General features: G+C 52.7%; 1 long non-coding RNA gene across 10 annotated transcripts in view; it reads left to right on the forward strand.

Moving 5' to 3' along the window:
- Window positions 1-5,073, forward strand: part of LOC112642349 (uncharacterized) — a 93,726-nt gene extending 88,653 nt beyond the window's left edge. For all 10 annotated transcript variants that reach the window (XR_007402249.1, XR_007402247.1, XR_004805189.2 and 7 more), the window contains 2 exons: window positions 125-4,161; window positions 4,956-5,073. This is a non-coding gene — a long non-coding RNA (uncharacterized LOC112642349). The remainder of the gene's footprint in view (window positions 1-124; window positions 4,162-4,955) is intronic.
- The last annotated feature ends 927 nt before the right edge of the window (window positions 5,074-6,000 follow it).

A 6,000-nucleotide genomic window follows, 5' to 3' on the forward strand; every position in this document is an offset into this window, starting at 1 on the left:
ATCGATCTGAAATCATTTACATTCCAACCAAATTCCCAATGTTAATGTCTTAAGCCAGACATGATTGGGGAGGAAGGGAGAGACTGGAACCAAGAGAGAGTTAATTTGTACGGTTTTAACATAGGTACGAGGATGAAAGGAAGGCAAGACACCTCTTGAAGGACAGGGGAATGCTTGGCCAAGGGTCAGGGTCAGGACCAAATGGGGGACTGGAAGATGGACAATAAAACATGAGGAGTAAGTAGAATTCCACCCAGGGATTTTGCTAGAACCTGGTGTGTGGCTGACTTGGATTTGGCATAGAGGCCACTTGGCACCAACACACCTTCTTCAGGCACATCCTTTATGGAGCTCCTACCCATGCCCCTTACTGCCATCTGGGTGTCTCCCGGTGCCATATTCCCAGCAGGAGTCACAAGGGCTTCCCACAGAAGGTACCCAGGGGCCCGGTCCATGCACGATCACTCCTATCCCCATTTCCCAACTCTAGCTCATTCTCCCTCTATCTCATTCCCTCCCTCCCCCTTCTCTCTTCCCTCCTTCTCTGTTCCCTTTTCTCTTTTTTTTCCCCAATGTCTTGTGAGTCCTTACTTTTTCTCTCCGCAGTGATCTGTCCTTTCCTTCTGCCTGTGTTCATTTTCTATCATCGCAATGAATATGAAGCAATGCCTCCCAACAGCCAGGTGCCAGAGGTACAGAGATGAAAAAGGGTCCCCCAAAGGTGGATCTGCTTGCAGGGGAGATAGACTAATGCTCTGAGGTTAGAAGGAAGCTCAAGGTGCGGTGGGAGTGCTGAGGAGGGGGTGGTTATTAAATCAGTGGATCCTGGGAAGGTGGTAGGGAGAGTTACAAAGAGGAATGGATGGCTGGGATGAGCACTGGCCAATGACAGTTCACGCTTGGATGTGGGCCTTCCAGGGAAAAGGAGCAGCATGTGCCAGAAGCTTAGAGACAGGGAGAGCATGGTGAGGTCCATGCGCCTGGGTCTCAGGGAGGTGGACTTGGTGGGAAGTAACTGATTATGGACGCTCGTTCCATACTCTGAGCAAATGCCTCTGCGGAGGTTCAGTCTCCTGGCCAGGAGGAATTTGGGGGAGAGCCACCCACCTTCAATTCCCAGTTGGAGGGAGCAGATGAGCTATGAGCAGACAGGAAATAGGGGCTGGGTAGTGGGCTACCTGGAGCTCACGCTTGAGCCCTTGTTCACCTTGACCTGTCCTGCTGCCCTGGGGACTGTCGGCTGCGGGGAGTAAGGGAGGCAGAGGGAGTTTCGAGGCAGAGGGGCTGTGGGGAGGAAGGGAGGCAGAGGGAAGTAGTAGTTTGAGCGACCTTTTAGCTGCTGAGACTTCACTGGGCCTGTCTGCTTGCCCATTGGTTATTCTGGGTAAGGTAGGGGCAGATTTTCCAGGGGGCGAGGGAAGAAATTACCTCTCTAAAAAGGAAGACGGTAACTCCTTGTGCCTCAAGCTGGATGCACAACCGGGCTTCTGGCAGCCCTGAGTGGGCCCCATGGGGCCTTGCCCAGCCCCGGAGCTTTCATGATGAAATAATTGGCAGCTCATTGCAGCCCAGGCTGGGGCCCAACCAGGCCGCATTGAGGTCTGTGGCTCCCGATGAAGCAGGGCCCATGCAGAGATCCTTAATGAGTCACAGAAGGGCTTCCCCAGGGGCCCAGGCCGCTGGGACAAGGTCACTACAACAGACGTGGAACCCCGTGGGCCCCTTCCCCACTGTGCATCCATGAGGGGCTCCCACCGTCGGGTGCCACAAAGGCCAGTCTTCCCACAATGTCCTTGGACTGTACCCACATGGCCAACTGTGCAAATCTCAGCTCAGCCTTGCAGCCCGGAGCTGAGCCAGAGGCCTCTTGACTCATTGCTGTAGCTGTTCTGGAACTTGGCACAGTTACTAGTATTCCTCAAAGTCATAATTACCACCACTTAGCCTGGGTTAGTGATCTGGAGCAGGGAGCAGCCCAGCCCGCATTGCCTCCTGCTGCCAGCAGACCAACTACTGGTGATAGCTTCGTGGTTCATAATAATAATAATGATGATAATAGCTATCATTTATTGGACACTCGCTGTGGACCTGGCTCGGGGCTAGGTGTTTTACATGCGGAACAGAGCCTGCTCCTGTTCCTCCCCCAATTTTCTCCACCCCCCACCCCCCACTCCGGGTCTGCTTCATAACCGTTGATTTGCATGGCAGCTTTTATTTTAGAGCAGGGGGGGAGAGGGTGTTCTGAGGACGAGGTTGGAGTGGATGAGATGCATTGTTTCCCATCTGGCCTCTCATGTGGTCTGGGTTTGAGCAGTTTGGTCAGCAGAAGGCCAGGAACGGACAGAATGCTTTTTTTTTTTTTTTTTTCCATGAGACACCTGGTAAGATTCTGGACAAGAAATCCTGGACAGAAATCCTGGGAGACTTTGTGAGGCTTTAGGCAAAGCAAAGCTGCTTTGGAGGGCAGCCCTTACCCAGTTCTGCTGGGACCCCAAAGGCTGGTGGCTTTGGAAACAGCCAGCTGTTGATGGCCACCTTGTGAAGGGTGAGGCAGGGGTGAAGCTTCCTGCAACAGGTTGTGTTCTCCAGAGGCAGATGCTGATGGTAAGACGTTCTGGGGACCAGCGCCTACAAAGGTGAGGGGGCGCGTGCAGGATTGGGTGGAGGAAGAAGCTCAGCTACCACGCAAGCCCAACAAGGTCTCGGCCAGCCAGATGAGGAGTTCTGAAATGAGTTTGTCCCTCAGTGTCTGCACTTGGCAGGAGTGCACAGACTCACACCCCTACCTCACCATCACTGGTCACAGGCTGTCCAGAAAGGACAGCCAAGGGTGGAGCTTCTGAGGCAGATCTTGAAGGAGCTGAGAACTGTGGTGGCTATAGATTCCTCCCTATAGCTGGGCTTCTCCAAGTAGCTTCATGGTGGAGGGTAGAGGGGTGTGTGGGCCTGAAACAAGGGGGAGAGGAGGAACAAATGGGGAGGCCAGCTGTCCGGTTTTGTGAAGATGTGTGAGTGCCTTTGGCAACTCCTACAGAAACCGGGTGGTGCTTTGGGGAGGCTAATTTCCATCAGTCAAGTGGCCTGGAGCCACCATAATTTGGTCATGAGAAGTCAGTGTGACTTTATTTTCTGGTCAAAGGCTGGTGAGATTACACATATGTGTTCTTTAAATTTCCCACAATAACCCCACTTAATAGATGGGAAGACAGAGTTCTGAGGGCCAAGTAGCTCGGGTGTTCAGGTCACCCCCGAACACAGGCCAGGCTGATTTGGAAGCTCAAGTCTTTCCCCTCATTGCTGCCGGGGATAGGGGAGCCTCAGGCGAACTGCCTCTGGGAGGTCCTCATTGCGTTTGGCTCCAGTTCAAAGAATGGAGAGAGCAGGACCCTCTTAGCTTGCCAGGCCTGCCATCACAGAGCACCACAAGCAGGGTATCTCGAAACAACAGAAATTTATCGTCTCAGTTCTGGAGCTAGAGGGCCAAACTCAAGGTGCAGGATGGTTAGCGCTTGGAGGAGAATTTGGTCCATGCTCTTCTGCTTCAGGTAGGTAGTGCCAGGTGCTCCTTGGCCAATAGATACATCATTTCCATCCTTGGACGGATGTCGGATGCCCGCCTATGGGGACACCAGTCATGTTGGATTAAGGACCTGTCCTCCACAAAGACCTCAACTGATTACATCTGCCACCACCTTCTTGGCAGATAAGGCTACACTCTGAGGTATCGGTGTTCTAGGACTTTAATATATCTTTTTGGGGCCACGATTTAACCCAGAATAGACTTAGAAGACCCTATGTGCCATCTACCCTCCCTGAGCCCACCCACCAATTCTTCTACTGCCTTGGATTCATTGTGCCAGGACAATGAAGCTAAGCTCTGGGGTTCAGCTGCAGGGAGGGCAACATGCTGGACCCCTCCTTGCCATCGATGGAGGGTCCATTGTCTCTCCCCAAACCAAGGGTGTTTATGGCATCATAAAGCATCATAGCAAGGTCTCACCACAGCGACCCGAGTCCCGGGACAGCAGGGACTAACGTGACCTCACGCTTAACCACTGTCCCCTACGGTGCTTGGCACACAGCAGAGTCTGAGAACAGGAAGGGACTCTGGAGGAACTGACCTGCTGCGTAAGGTGCAGCACGGCGGTCTGGCAGGATGGGGTGAGCGGTGACCATCAGACCTGGAAGGGTGGTGGCTCCTGGTGACTCGGGGACAGTGGCTTTGTCGAGTGGAGGGGCTAGTCACAAGTTGAACTGGGATGAGGGTTGAGACAATATTCTGGGGGAGTCTCCTGTGACTGAGGGAATTCAGACACTAATCGGAGTTTAGGAAGGGGGCTTTGGGGTAAAGCGAGGTTTTTTTTTTTTTTTTTTTTTTTTTTTTTTTTTTTTTTATGATAGTCACACAGAGAGAGAGAGAGAGAGGGGCAGAGACACAGGCAGAGGGAGAAGCAGACTCCATGCACCGGGAGCCCGATGTGGGATTCGATCCCGGGTCTCCAGGATCGCGCCCTGGGCCAAAGGCAGGCGCCAAACCGCTGCGCCATCCAGGGATCCCTGTTTTTTTGTTTTTTTTTAATTGGAAAACTTGAGCTAGGTGGGTGCTGACGGCAAGGGCTGGGCATGAGGGGGAGCTTGATGGTGCGGGCAAGAGGAAGGAGGATGTTGGCTGAGGTTGGCAGGTTTTTCTTCTTCTGAGCCCCTCTAATCCACACCATCTGCTCTTACCTGGAGATTAACACCTCCTCTCCTTGCCCCCATTCAGTTCCAGCCGGGTGTCCTTGGCAGGGACCCAGAGGGTGCCATTGGTAGGGTCACAGGTGCAGTTTGGGTCCGATGGGACGGCCTGGACGCCCTGTGTGCTACAGGGTAAAACCTACCCCCCCCTCAGCCTGATACCGTGGAATTTTTGTGGTTTAGTTACCAGCCTTCTCTGTGATTCTGTCGATTTCTAGGCCCTCAATCAATGTTTGCTGAACGGTGAATGAATGGATGGATCCCAAGGACAGGGTTACCGTGGAGCTCCCAAGCATTTATCTTGAATCTGGAAAATGCAAGAAAAATTGGGCCATCTGTTTCTGTATTATATCAGGATAGCAAAAAGCCACAGAACTTAACTGTAGCCAACTCAATCATGTGTGACAACCTGGCAGTAACGCAGGACGCCTTTGTGTAAAACACAGTGTGTGCGTGTGAGTGTGTCTGCAAGAGTTGGAGGTGATTGCATATAAAATCACATGTGTGTAAGGGCGTGCATGTCTGAGTGCGTGTGTTACTGCATGTGCCTGTTATCTGGGCGGTTGTGTGCATCTAAGTGAGCAGATACATGCAGGAGCATGTGTGTCTGAGTATATGTGAGTCCTCGTGTACACGCGCAGCCCTGCGGGCTCAGATGAGCAGGTGCACTGCAAATTGCCGTCTGTCTGGTTGTGTCCATACATTATGTCCCCTGGAAAAATCTCTTGTTCGCGAGCTCACGGTGTCCAAATGTATCTGAGAACTACTCCACCTCGCTCCCTCAGCCCAAGCTGAGCTGAGCCATGTGAATTGGTTAAAAACCAGAATGATCGGGTCCTTAGGAAGATAGGCAACCATTGCTATACTGAGAAGCTAGTAAGTAACGCGGGCTCACCTGCCACCCGGGCTGCGAGCACCGTTCCACCTACCGGTGCTTCCAGCACAATATTCCGTGACGATGAAATTGTTCTATGTCTGCACCGTCTTTGGCACGACACGAGGCGGCCCACATGTTAAACGCTTGACGTGTGGCCACTGTGCCTGAGGAGCTGAATTTTTCATTTTCAGGACTCTTAATTAATTTAAATTTAAATTGCCACATGTGTGGCTAGCGGCTGCTGGATTGGACGGTGCAGATCCAGGCCCTGTGGTCCAGGCTTTTCTCTCCACACTGTGTCCCCGGAGCCTAGCCTTGGCCTGACTCTGGGAGGGTGCCCAGTAAGTGTCAGCAGACTGGAGAATCTGCAGGCAGGGCAGGCAGGC

Source organism: Canis lupus, chromosome 15 (genome assembly GCF_003254725.2).
Source record: "Canis lupus dingo isolate Sandy chromosome 15, ASM325472v2, whole genome shotgun sequence".
NCBI lineage: Eukaryota > Metazoa > Chordata > Mammalia > Carnivora > Canidae > Canis > Canis lupus.